General features: G+C 28.4%; 1 protein-coding gene across 6 annotated transcripts in view; it reads right to left on the reverse strand.

The window, feature by feature from the left end:
• LOC132941358 (uncharacterized) overlaps positions 1–15,998 on the reverse strand; it is a 103,225-nt gene that overhangs the window by 55,887 nt on the left and 31,340 nt on the right. The window contains exon 3 of one of the 6 annotated variants that reach the window (XM_061009380.1): positions 13,895–14,670. The exons of the other annotated variants lie outside the window; for them this stretch is intronic. The gene's annotated coding sequence lies outside the window, so the exon portion shown is untranslated. The remainder of the gene's footprint in view (positions 1–13,894; positions 14,671–15,998) is intronic. 6 annotated transcript variants of the gene reach the window in all.

Raw genomic sequence — 15,998 nt, forward strand, 5'->3', positions numbered from 1 at the left:
ACACCCATTGATAGTGATAGGTTAGGGATTTTAACCCATTTCTAACTGTCATTAAGATAAGACTTAAACCAATACAAAAGTAGTTCTCTAAACTCAGATACGTTCTGAACACGAATAAGAGCTGATTTTATTTCATATTTAAAAACACTGCCTATTCGTAATTTTGCAGTTGCGCGAAATCAAAAATGCACAATTCAATCATACTCAAAATTAAAGTTCATCATTTAAAAAAAAAAAAAACATTATTTATGAAGTATATTAGATGATGGAAGAACGAGAATGGATTATCGATTATTTTTGAAAAACACGCGTGGCCAACTAAAATGTGAAAGTCAATATAGTTATATTGAAAAATCGCACTTAAAAAAAACTTGACGACTGCAGTGTTGCAATAATGACAACAATATTTTTTGTCAATCAATGATGTTACGACAATAATTTCATTATTATTACGAAAATAAAAATATGTTTACATCATATATAATTTATTATTGTAGAGGCAATTTCATTATAAAGTTTTGTTGGTGACTCTTGATCCGGATGAGTGCTTGCTTTGCGTTCATAATAATATTTCTACGAATTTTTCGTGTAGGTAATCGATGACCAAATAAATAGTTATTTTATTTCTTAGTAAATCGTAACCAATGGCATGTTAACAAGAATATTATATTTGTCAAGTACTCAAATGCTTACAGAGGAAACGGCATGTTAACAAGACAGCTTACCTTCAATAGACGGGATAAAAATATGTACCTCTAGAGTATAAATAGTAAAATATTGTTGTTATTGACAAAATTGAATTTTTATATTACATAATATAATAAATTGTGGTCTGTAGCTAAATTTTGTCAGTCATACATTTCAAATAGAAAATGATAATTGTTATTAACATTTATATTATTATTTTTTTACATTAATGAAAGTGTTTTTCCCCTTTTTATCCATATGAATAATACTATATATAATATGTTATATTATATTTATTTAGTCTGTAGGTAGGTACTTTTGTATATGAGTATAATATCATCATGATAAAATAGGGCAATACATCTATTTACTTAACAAATATAATTAATTGACTTAGGTGTGTAAATAATATTTATATACTATTATTATGTATTTTTTATGTCTATACATTTAAATTTAAATAGTATTATCTAATAAAACATTATGAAAAACCTAAAACATGCATTTTCATATTTTAAAATACAGCTAAAGCTCATATTTATTATTATCAAAATACATTTCAATTATAGAATCTAATGATGTTGATATTGATAAATGATAATCAATGATGATTAATTGGATTTCCGTGAATTAAATTTCACCAGCAACCATTCGTTATCTGACATTATAATATTTATCTATTATTTACGTTTACACAAATTAAACTGTATGATTTTTACTTGCAATAATTTAAATCATATTTTTATTTTATGTCTATTATATTTTAATATATTTTGTGTAGACGAATTTATAGTCACGGAGATTATATATTGTGTTTTCTTTTATTGCCATAATAATGATAAAATATTATTTAATGCACTATATATATAGTTTAAATTAAATTTTTATAGAAAAAAGGTTTTGTTATGATTTAAGTTTTGTTTTCGTGATCGCACGCCAAGCCACCGAAACGCTCATACATAATGTTAAATAGACTTTTCCGATAACCAATAATTCAACACATTGAACATTTCCTGTTTTCATGTTTTTCGGGTCCGGCACCTACGGAAATGGTCATTAAATTTCTTTACGCTCTCCGAGTTGTGTATCCTTCCAGACCACACGCTTATCGATTTAACTGTTTACGAAGCTGCCCCTTGTTTACAAAATACATAAACATTTTTGGCTATACGTGTAAGTATGCGCTAACACCGTACGAGCGATTTCGATCCCATCGACTCTCTACTGCACTACCTTTTAAATAAAGGTTTGCGTAGCCCTCTCTTCAGGCGGAATCGCCACTCTAATATGACCCAATGATTTGGTCATCTACCTCGACACGTGGAAACATTTGATTATTCTTAAAGTTGGAGCGTCTCCAGAAAAAAAACCGTTAGGCTTTTACTCACGAGTTACGATTTCATATTATATGGGTAGGTATCGTCCTCAACCCCCCATCGCGATTTCATCATACCGACAGAGCGTATTAGCCCCTATATATTAATGTTTAGCAAAAGATAGGATCGGCGCTCAGTGGAGTTATTTTCTTAATTCTGTTCCGGGAGAGAAAGGTTTATATTACATTATACGTTTACACAGCGTCGTCTATGCACGTCGATATTCAATTTCCTAACGTGATCACGAGGTATCTCGAATAAACCTATCGATTTCAACTCACATATCAAACTTGTTTGACACTGGATGTATATCCTCAGAACTACGATGTCTGTAAAATAATCATTGGTTGTTATTATTTAATGTTTTAATGTTATAAAATACGTTCGATGGGTATAATCTATATTATATTATATGTAGGTAATCACGGGTAATCATGATAAAGTAGATTTCATCAAAACTCTAAGAAAAGTAATATTATTCTAGACTATTTGTCTCTGTTTCATCAATGCCAATCACTTGCATTAAGATTTAACAATATTTTTTGTACAGGCACTATAATAACTGTTGTAGAAATTCGTTTGGAATATTGTAAACATATATTATAGATACCTAAAGGTTCATGAAATTAGAATATATATACATTATACATATTATATAATATATATAAATATATATATAATATATAATATATTAGGTTTGAGCTGCAGTTTCTCATATACTTATTATTAGTTACCTACTATTATAATTTATAATATACTGTTCGAATGCAAATGATGTTTAATGTTAGCATAAATCTACAAAACAAGAACAAAAACAAAAGAGAACAGAGCATACCTACCTACAGTCTGTAGAAGAGGGTATACGACTACATAATATATCATTATTATTTTTGGAATACAGTGTCAACATTTTTTTTATTAAACTTTCTATTGCAACTTTTAAGAAATTATGTTAATTATAAAAAAAGTACTAAGTAAATAAATGCGTTTTAAAAATGGTAATTTCACATTTTCACCGTAAAGCAATATAAACAAAAACCATTTAGATGTCAATTATAATATGTTAAATAACATTAGTATTGTAAAAGCTAGTTTTTAAAAGTAAATTATATATATGAGTGCAAAAACATTTTTTTTATTAAAATAAACTTCAAATGAAATTGTATTGCATAATCTTATCATGCATTTATTTTGTTGAGAATTTCTTACCTCATCGTTATGTAAAACTATAAATTCTTCATGTATAATAATATGTTTTCTTCATTATATAGTTCGATTGAGAATTATTCACAGCCAAAATTATATTTCGATCGTTACAATTTTAAAGTGTTTATTTCTATAAAGGACTTTCAATGTTATTATAAAATGTATGGGTGCAGACAGTATAGGTTTCTAGGTTTAATATTGTTCAATTGTAGAAGAACGGATTTAATTTAAAATAGTCATTATAAAAAGTAAAAAGTTAAAATATTTCAAATACGTTCAAGTCGTTTTTAAAAAGTATTTTAATACTTTAAAATGTTTGAAACTTGACTTAAAAACATTTAGGTACTCAAAACGGTAACACACAATTATACATGAATAATATAATATATTTATCGACGAAGTTTTCTAAATGCAGAAAGTGTCTGCGTACATAACAAAAAACACAACAGTTATTTAGTTTAACTATTTAAAGAAGCTATCGCGCATATTACTATACCTACAATATTGTGTCTTAAAGTCAAGATAGTTTTTCTCACAACAAGAGTTAAACAAAATCACTACCACTGCTCCACTTTAAGAATTCGACTGTAGAATTTTTTCAGTTTAAACCTGACAGCTATTATATAACTGTAGAAATTAAACTACCGTTCCTTTCTGCCCTCGACAACTGCACTGCATAATTTTTAAAATACAACTTATTCGAACTATTTATAATTGTTTTAAAACAATAACATCAATACCTATGTAAAATCTGTGAAAGTAATTTTTATGTATAGTAAGTGTCGAGCGTAAATCGTCATAGTTATGTTACTTAATGGATGTGTTAAATCTGAATTAAACAAAAACAATATAACCAATCATATTTGATGTTATTTACATAGAAAATAGAGAAAATAATTTTTATTAAATAGATTGTATTGTAGATATAATATCATTGTATAAGAAAAACGATTCTGAGCGGAGACGGTTTATCAGTCTGGATTTTTAAATTTTTATTATTTACTATAACCTTTAAGTTAAATTAATATTATAATATTATAATTTTTTATTCGTAGCTACGGTGGTAAACAAAGCATTAGAAATCAAAATCCCATTTTAAGCGGTTTTTTGTAATTTGTCAGTAGTTTTTCCCGTGGAATTAAATAACTATTGAGAAAATCGAAAAATGACCTCTCTAAAGTACCATCTTGATTCAATTTGCTAAAAGATAAGGTACTATATGTTGAAATCAAAGCACTCCTTCTGGTGAAAATTTCGTATACAGGATATATATAAAAAAAAATAAACACCATTGTAAAACCACTAGATCCCTCACTCCGCTCAGAATCTAAAATAATTTTAAATAGGTATTGATTACAACAGAAGTTATTTTTCTAGTTGTTAAATAGATTGTATGTTGTAACTATGTAAGGTCAGTATGTTATTAACTAAAATAGTTAAAATAAATATATATATATTTATATCAATGGATGGCTAATATGACCTACTAGTTGTCGAAACCGAAACATATAGTTTTCACAACTAATAAAAAATACAAATACAAGTTATTTTATTTACCACGTCATTCTTTTACACCTTGTATACTTCCAAATTTGTACACGTCAATACTTATACAATCGAGACATAAATTAATATCTTATTGATTTTATAAAAAAATAAAAATGTTTCTTCGGTATTTTTACTTGTGTATTTACAGTTTGTAAGTTACAGCACAGCCGATGTTTTTTTTGTTTTTCTTAAAAAAAAATTATTATAATTTTTATTTAAGTCACGTCCGGTTACTCTCGAGGGATTCATATCAGATAGTATCGGGTACTGCAAACAGCTGCAGTGTGCGAGCGAGCATGTGCCTTCGTTCTTTTAAACAATCACTGTTGCAATGTCTATATGACTCCTCGTCGATTCTCGCCAACGACCCCTCGGACCCATGAAAGGTTTTACGTTTTGATAATATAATACGCATATATTATATAAATACCCAATATATAGTAGGTATATAATAATATACTATATACACTCATTTTCTATTCATAAAATTCGGAAGAATATTCTATCCGTTCGAATGAGCACATTTTATATATTATTTTATACCTAGGTTATATTATACTGCATATCTTATATGTAGTCTATATATTATTATTAGGTATACCTATAAAATATGGGTTAAAGTTGTTCCATATCATATTAAATAATGTAAAACATTAAATTGTAAAATAAATACAATTGAATGGAAATAATATCGATCAAAACCTATGACTACAATATTATAATAATTTGGAACCTTTAAATAGTCAAAATTGTTTGAAATTGTCCATATTATTATGCATGCAAATTAAGTCAGTGATAATCATGTATATAACAATCGTTAATCGTTATGTTATGAATCCATAATCTAATTATTTTCAATTCAAACAAAATAAATGCATGTTTTTTTTAAAACAGATTAACCGTAACTGCTTACTGCATAATCGCAGCAATACTTTCTTTGTGATATTCCAAAAACAACTTCAACTTCAAAAATAAAATATATGTTTAATGTATAAAGAATGTACAATTTTAAATCGATAAAAGGCTCATGTGAAACATTTGAATCACTGTTTTATAAAAAAAAAGAAAAAATATATCCTCCATGTAAAAAAAATACACTATTACTAAAGAACAACATTGATTGAGAAAAAATATTTCCTTTCATAGAATAACGGTAGAATAGATACATATTCATTTATCAAGAACAAATTGTTTTCTTTTTAATTAACAAATTACTACTTTTAAAACAAAGTTTTAATAGGATTAATTATTAGAATGTCACAAATTAATTTTGTATTCCTCTTTAATATTTGATTCCTCTAATACCTAAGTAATAAAAAATATATAGTTGTTTAACTACATATTATACATAGTTTGATTATATACGCTACAAGATACTATGAATAACGATACCTAATTTTAGAAGTTCCGTCAAAGTTATTCATATTCTTATCATAATAAATATATTGATCAGATATTATCCTTTGATTGAAAAGAAAAGTAACTTTTTTCGATAGTACGGGTTTAAAATATATTTGACGTTTAATAAAGTGTGCTTAATAAGATTTATATTCAATGAATAAGAAATGGTTTGATTGTATATTATATTTCTCATCTACTATATGGGGGATTAAAATTCTAAAAACGAAGTTTTGACAATATAATACTTATTCAGTTGCGTAGTGTAAATTATATTACCTTATTCACATAACTCATTTATTTTGAATTTACATCTACAAGACAATGTTTTTTACGAGGTTTTTTATTTATCTTTTATTATTATTTCCTACGCAAAACCATCACATTTGTTACAGTGTCTTTTGATCGATCGCTTAACATACATATGTAATTTTATTTATCTTATGACTTATGTGTACAATATAATAATATTTTTGTAGTTTAATACATGTCCCATGTCACAGAAAATTACTTTTGAATGTAGTCAAGCTTAAATATGATTGCATTTTTTATTTTTATTTTTGTCATTTATATGAAGTCCTATATACATAGTATTATATTTACGGTTATTGAAATAAGAACATATAAAATAAATATATAAATTACTTTTGTTCAAGTTACATTATAAATTATTATTATGAGAACAATATTAAATTGTATACATAATATTATCATCTAGCTAATATATTACTATTAATAAGCCCTATCCAAAAATTAACGTTAATTCTAAACAGTGTTTATCTTAGAATAATTGTATTGCCCCCTACTATTATTAAATACAATTTTTATTTATAATATTACAAATTAGTTACCTATACTCAACTAATTAATAACCTCACTAGTACCTATTGTTAACCTAATATTTCCAATAATCCACAACGATATTAATTAATAGTAATAATATGATACAAGGAGAGTACCTAAATAATAAAAACTGTATTTAGTTTCAATAATTGTACTTCATTGAAAGTATATACTAATAATATATAAATATATTAAATAAAAATCAAACGTATTCATTCAATAAATAATATTGGTAAATATCGTTCCACCGTGATTTTAGTTAGTAGCATGTACCTACTAACAAAAATCTTTTTTTTGTTAAATATTTAAAACAATGATATAAACTATTTATAGTGTTAAAGAAAGTACAGTAGTTCATCAACGAAATTATTAAATTAGATACTTTCACGCCAATTAAAATCTATGAACGAAAACTGATAAAACTACGACCATACTAATCAAATTGTATTATATTAAACAATATATTATAATGATTACCTTTTCAATCCGACCACCTACCAGTAAAATATAATAACCAGTACCCGTAACCGATTACAATAATTATAACAATTTGAGTAAAATATCGGAATATGCGCCAGGGGGTTATGACCACAATGGCAATACGAATACTTACAATACACATATTATTTAATCATTATTTATAATACAATAATATATAGGTAGGTATATAATGTAATTTTGTATAATGTATGGTGGCAGAGCCGCAGAGGTCATATCAAGCAAAACCAAATGTGGACCTCGTGCTCGATGGTCCGATCAAACTGCAATTTATTTCTCGTAGACAATTATTACAGTATGGCGAAATATATTTTATACACACTACCTATACAGACTCGTTTGAAACCCCGAAACGGCCGTACACCTAATGGGTTTATACTTTTATCGAAAACGAAAGAATGCTTTCAAACTTTCGGTACAGTCGTGGTAGTGCTACATTATACAGTACCTATATATGTTTCATAATATCGTTAGCCGAAGCCAAGCGGTCGTCGAAAAGTTGCCTCACACGCGAGAAATCGCAACCGCCACAATATAATATGTATAATATTGTCCTCCGCCGAAAATCTCCGACCGGGTGTTATAATATCGATATGGTATTATTTTTATATACAATACGTTAGAGAAATTACATGAAATCAGACACGAAAAACTCGAATAACTGCAAAATGTTGGCCCTACTCACGTGCTGAGAAATATACGAGAATGTGGCGAACAATATAATATAATTAATATACATATATTGTATATATGCTAATATGTTATATGCCTATGTAATGCGTCCGATGTGCACAAACTTGTTTTACGATAAAAAAAAAAACGTTGAAGATTTTTGCGGAAATAACGCGTTAATGAAATAATTTAGTTTCCTTATTTTCTCTGTTGTTATTTTATTTCTGTTTACGATTATAGTAACTTCAAATACAAAAGTGATTGGCTAAAATGGTCCAACAGTTTTGTAATAAATTACAAAGAGAAAACAATTTATTACGTCGTAAGAAATTGTTATTCAAAGTTTAAAAACCCTGCATCCGTAAAATGTATACACATTTTGTATGCCTGTTATTGACGGATAAAATTATTGTCTTCTGATCAAATTGAATGATTTCTAGAGTGACGTCAGACTCAATTTGTACGTACGACGAGGTCGATCATCAACTACCGCCATGATCGGTAGTGCAGTCGACCTGACTGCCATCCGTCTTTGAGCTATATTAGTGGGAATATTCAGTTATATGTTATGTTTTTTTTTTATACGGTTATATAATATATTTTGGGTTTTGAGCGGAATGGAATGATTGGTTTTACAATCATGGGGATGTTGTTTTTTTGTGTATTATTACATTAGAAAAAACTCTCCGATCATCGACTTTTAGGGAAGTTTCTTGTAGCAAATTGAGTTCTCTAGTTATATAGTTTGTACTTTTTTTTGGGGGGGGGGGGGAGGGTTAAAAATAAATGTTTCCTTTTTATATTATAAGTGTAGAGTAAATATACATTTGGTCAAAAGTATAAATTTCTTATAGTATTTTACAAAATAATCAAGAGAAGCAAATCAAAAATCACGATAAAACGGTAATATTTACGCAGATCCAGTTTTTGGCAAAATTAATTTTTTCTTATTTTAATTATAAAAATTAAAACCTATAATATCTATATTACGGACTTGACATTTTCCCCAAATATTTATGTTAGCATTTTCTAGATATGAAAAAATGTTGGCTTTTATCAGGATATTTATAAAGACATTTTTAATTTTATACTTTTTGAGATTTGTTCAACTTATAAAAGATTAAAATTGTATTTGTAAGTAAAAATGCTGGGAAATAATACAAGCTTCTTCGGAAATTTTTCTTATATCAAATATACATAGTCACTCATTTTATTTTTAAGTGTTTGAATTTCAATATTTGATGAAATTCGTAACAACTGCAAAAATTCTGAAACTATTAATTTGTAGTTAAAATTTAATTTTTATATCGAAGGTTTGAAAATGTATGTAAGGTTTCTCATAAGTTTTTCTTACAAAAATTAAAATAAAAGTTTAGCGTAAAGCCAACTTTTTTTATGAGCATTGGAGTTTGAATTTTCAATGAAATTCGTTCATGAATTATTTTGTAGACAAATATGCTGACTAGGGGAGTCTCCACTGAGAATCGTTTTTCTTTGTATACATCGTCTTTTCGTTGAATACAAATTTCACACCTATGGCTATTAGTCTATTACAGTGACCTACTCATTGACAAGATACGTCCTACTCCTACTAAATAGCACAGCTAGGTACTTTATTTTTTTTATTAAGATCATATAGTCAATAAATTAATAAATTAAAAAAAAAAATTCCAAACAATTTTGGCAATAGAACCATTGAGTAATTTTTACTAAATAAAACATTTACCTAGGTAATTTATTTACATAAGTTCAATTTTAGTTATTTATTGATTATTTATTAAACAGTTGGATTATTAAATCATTTATATACATTATTTATTAATGTACACTGAACAGTATTATGTGTTTTAATACGTATGACAAACCAATTAATTTTTATACACGTGTCAAATGTCAACCCGATGTATTATACTATTATGTAGTATGCATAATGTACATAGGCCGATTACAAAGCACATACTATAATTTTTGAGTGTATATTTTACAGTATTTTATTTTTGCCTTTGTATGACATATATTATTTGAAGCATTACAATTGCATGGTTTTTACATATGCTATTTGAACAGACTAACAATTATTATTTATTTAGATATCAGTATAAATATTACGTGTCTCGGGACTTTGACAAAATATATTCTAAAATAATAATGAATCCGTTAAAAAACGGCATTACGTAAACGGGAATCCTAGGTGATACATCATAATAGCAATCTTATCAAACTCAAGTGTGAGGACGTAAAACACCAATACGAAAGTCTACAACAACTCAGTTGGATACGCGATAATTGTTAAAACTGTGACTTCCCTCGTAACTACCTATAGTAATAATAAATAATTACACATAATATTAAGTTTGCATAATATGGAATTGATTAATATTTTGTCGGTAGGTTAAGTACAACTGTTAATTTATGAAATATCACACCGTTGTACCTATATAATTGATATTACTCTTTTAATTAACACACTGACGTACTCGCTATAATATACACATACACAGTACCTATACATAATATTATAGAAGTCATCACAATAAAATCCTTTGACGTCAATGTAAATCAAATACGAGTAAGTATACATGTACGTATAATATATAATATACAATTTATTTATGCATAATATTATAGCATACGTAAATATGCATGCAAATAAAATGTCTTTCTCAAGAAGATACGATTCATGATTATTCAGACGCGTGTCGTGCGTGGGCACATTGTATATTGTATATTATAGTATACTGCAAACGCGTATATATACGTTTTTTAAGAGCTCTGCAGACAGACTCTTTTAATACTTGGACGTGCATATACGGGGGCCTGGGTTTAATGTCGTATATAAAACTTTTAATATTGTATGTCGGGGCATTGAGGGTAATCGTTTTAATAATTTCGAAAAACTTTTTTTTTAATCCCGAGTTAGGCGCATTTTTTCTCCTTTTGCGAGATTCTTTCGAGCACTATTATATATTTTCCATTCCGCCATGCGGAGACGCGCGTATGACTTTTATATTGAGTTATATAATAATATTATAAAGTCAATAACCGTTTGTTTTGAGTATTTGACGTACGTCTGCCATAACGGAGGACGAAAATGTTATGAAATATATTTTGATCTTTTTTCAGCATTTGTATGAGGTGTACATTATAATTATGTTATTGTAGTTATTACATAATAGTATCGTCGATACGTAACATTATACCTCACATTATACAGATAATAATATATGTGTACATGACACCGCATTTGGGTAAATATCACATATTTAAGTATCAAATGATTTAGTAGATTAATAAAATTATGTATTCAAGTTTATTTGAAGTGTGGCTAATACTAATATTTTATTAACATGCTGTATAAGGATATGTTTTCGACGAATCATGATAGATACACAAAATCCTCGACAAAATCCTTTACGTTCACTTTTGACAAATTTTAACACGCGAGAAAATACGAAACAAGTGATAAATGACATGTGTACTTAATTAATAATTATTATTATGTGTTACGTTACACATATACCTAGTGATAATAATTAAATTAAGTAGGTACTTGAATGTTTATAGAAAATAAATAATTGGCATTCGAAAATCAATCATTAAAATATTCTAGCTGAGTGACTAATGAAAATTTAAAAAAAAACGGTTTACGATCGAAAAAAAAGTTGGTATACTTGTGGTCGGTATATTTATAATATATTTAACACTTTTTAAGGGTTTACAATTTGTAGCGTACTTTATTAAATAAGTTATTGGGTAGCAGTCACGTTAGCACGTTTGATAATAATAAATAATTATCTATAGATATATCATTGGCACACACCAGTAACAATGGTTAACGAGTAATCGATATTATGTTATTATCCTAGTTTAGTGTTATTGAGGTAGTTACATGTTATTTCAGTCATATATTACTACCATATCAATAAAGTTAAATAAAAAAATGTGGTTTGTATGCCAAAAACATTTGGATTTCAACCCTTCACAAACAATTCACACGCCATCGAGTACGATAAACCTTTTTTTAAGGCTTTTTGTGGAGAAGTTTGAATTTTTTTTATAAATTTATTTACACACAATTATACCTAATCATTCAAATTAAAATCAACTATATAGTTAACTCCCATTCAATAAACGTTTTCGATTTAAAAAGTTATATTTTTTGTATGGATGGTATGTTATCGACATTTTTAATTATGGTATTATTATTATATAGTACCTTCTGATTTTATTATATTCTAGCCTTATCAAACTATTATGGTCGTATTGTATATGGCGAACAGTTGAAATAGCTGATACAGTTCAAGCATACATAATATAGTACTTATATGAGAGTAGATATATAGATATATTATTCATTATTTAGACAGTTGTAGTTTACGATATTTTACAACGTATATATAATATGGAAGAATCTAAGTTATTTCTATTGGTACGTATAACACAGACATAATTAACATGAGTATTAACTATGGTTTGAGTATCGGTACCTATTTATCTCGTATAAAAGCATATATGTATTACGTTTATGAATAAATACTGATGATTAATATTATCCATACCTAGGTTAAAATAATTGATTATGGTTAATTAATATTACCGTTGTTCAAATGCACAACTAACAAATTAAACTATTGCACAGCTTTTATCGCGGGCCTGCCGTGGTGACTGGAAAACATATTTTCGTAACGGAAAAGCGTGACCGTAAGATGTTATTATTATTTTTGTTATTTACAGTCTAACCAGTTGTCTAAGCAAAAAAAGTCTCAAATAAAATATTTTCGTATGGTATTTATCCACAATTATCAACAAAAAAAACTCATTTTGTCATTTTCTTTTCGGTCGTCGTGCTCAAAAAGTATAACTTGAATATTGATATCATACAAAAATAAATAGTTTTAATTACATGATACATAGCTACAAAATTGCTATGCAATAGCGTTACCGCGGCAGTCCCCGAGTGCCTCGGGCTTTTTATTTTATTATAATAGGTATATTATAGGTACATAATATATTATATTATTATTTATTATTATATCGTGGAATGTGTTTTTAAAATATATAGATACGATTTGATTACTGCTGGGTAGCTACTCCCTTCACGCTGTCACAGTCATTGTAAATTCCGCTCATATGCTAAGTGTAAATAATATTACAGATTGTATATCTTCTAATAAATGTAAAAAAAAAAAAAAAGATACGATTTGAAGCGATCGCGTCTACCCGAAATCCAACGATCACTACACATAACTCGTCGTCGTAAAACCACTTGACGGACTATGTGATATGGAACTGTTTTAAGTTATGCGTGCTATACCAATAATATTATGCAGGTTTCTATCGCACGTAAACCATAAATCGTAATCCGGAAAATTATATAGAAACACGAGACGTGGCTTACAGCGCATTACGTGATTGCCGATAGTTGTTAAACCGACGTGTACCACGTTGGATTTTCCTGACCTAACCATCATAATATTAGTGTAGTTGTGGGTAGGCACCTATATGTAAATATAATAAATTCTAATTTATAATAGCGGCAGTAGAAGTGTATGAAACTTCAGTAGGTTTTGTACAAGGAACGCGTAAATAAGATAAGTGACCGTCGCTAGGGAAACAGTGAATATTATCATAATATTAATAATAATATGTAACTTTGTGCATCCTACCTTTGACACATCGCCCAGCGCGGCAGCACGTAATCCACTGGAAACGGTCACCACCACGTATCGCAGGGTCGGAGGTGATCATGACTCTACTCGCGCAAACTGCATAACTTTGTAGCAGGTATGTAATGTACGCATTGGCGAACGCAAAGCGAAAACGGTCTGTTATAGATCTGAATTTCGACGCACTGAATAAACATTACATAGGTACGCAATCGCGGTATAAAAAAAAAAAATAACGAAAAATGACTAAAACTTTAGAAAATGGCCGACAATCGGTCGGCAATATGGATGCGGAGAAGACGCCCGCCGGAGTGCCCGACAACGGTTATAGAACACTTAAACACTTTACTTGCTTTTCTATGAACACAACTGAACAACGGAATATCGCACACCTATTATGGTAATCCGCTCGCCACGAGAACCGTAAACAATATAGTCGGCGGTTGGCGAACCATAGAACATAATAATATTACCGCGCCGGTTTAGAACCTCACGGGATACGAGTTCAATAACAATGATGTTATAAATTATACCATGTTATATTAACCACGGCCGTACGTACGCCGTTAACCACGGTAAGCCCGATCGGTCGCCGTACGGTTTACTTTTATGGAGCGAGTTACTGCGATAAATTCCGTTGGTTATCAGTTTATCACGTCTTGTTAGTAAGGCTAGGGACTTCATTCCTCAAAAAATGCATGCGTTTATGATCTGAGTTATCTCAAAATATTCAAAAGCGCATATAATATATGCACAAAAATGTGCATTGAATACAACTGAAACATAAAATATTTTATTTATAACAGTTAAAATTGATATCGTAATAACATTGTACAAATAGAAGAACTTATTAACACTGGCTGATTGAAGTATTCCATTTATTACACATACAACTATGGACCAAGTAAGTGTACGTTTATGATATTTGTTTCATTGACATGTACAGTTTGTCTCTACCTATAATATGTAAATACTGTTTTACTTATACAAAATATTATATTGTCAATGGTCCCGATAAATATTTTAAAAATATGCTAAAATGTATATTTACTAGTTATTAAGAGTAGTTCCTAAGTGTATTAATAAGTTCTTAATAATAACTAGAAGACATGTGAACTCGTACAAGTATCTAGCCTTATATATTAGTATCTCACAAATCACATCAATGTGATTGTCGCCGTTAGTGTTTTACTCCTCATCCGTCTCTCACATCGCTATTTATAAGGCGCATTTTCGCGTCAAAAATCTAGGATTTACCTTAAAAAGAAAAGCTGCTGCGACTTTTCATAATATATAGAGTATTGATCATAGTATTTTATCGAAGATACCTACGAGTAGATATGACTGAATGTGGGTCACGAATCCAAAATTATACTTATAAAACAGAATATATTCGAAACATGTTTTGTTAGTATGTATTGTGCATACACCTATTTAGTTTATCACATATTATTTTTTCTTCCAAATTACAAAATCGGCTTAAAACAATATAACGCGTTTTGTGAACACGTGCTGGTCGTAATAACAGAATTACCGAGTTTACCGGAAAATCGCATAGTCGCGATAACTGATAAGTACCTATGTACAAGTCTTGAAATAGCCTCTGTAACTAGACGCGCCGTCCGTTTTCTAAAGATTACGTGCCGGGTTGCTTGTAATTGTAATATATTATACATCAGTCATAAGTATATATAATTCACGAGGACCTTGCAGGATTAACGACAAAATTACATACGCCTCTATAAAGCTATTATTTAGAACATTAATTGTTTAATATTATGATGTGTGCTGTGTAATGTCTATAATTTATATATTAGAGGTTTTGAAAATTCAAGTAAAGCCTCGTTAAAATAGTCACACAATGCATTATGTATAATATTTGTACACTTTTCGTATCTTCGTATATATTTCATATATAATACATCAAGTATTAGATGGATGTTTTGATGCACAATAAATTGTAATTAAATAATTTGGAGTTTGTATTTTAATTTTACTACTATAAACTGCGTTATAAATTATAATGCATGTACTTTATTTGTTAATCAGAATAATCTACATATATAAAAAAAAAATGAAAAGATACAAATATCATGAATAAACA

This window comes from Metopolophium dirhodum, chromosome 3, assembly GCF_019925205.1.
Source record: "Metopolophium dirhodum isolate CAU chromosome 3, ASM1992520v1, whole genome shotgun sequence".
Classification (NCBI taxonomy): domain Eukaryota; kingdom Metazoa; phylum Arthropoda; class Insecta; order Hemiptera; family Aphididae; genus Metopolophium; species Metopolophium dirhodum.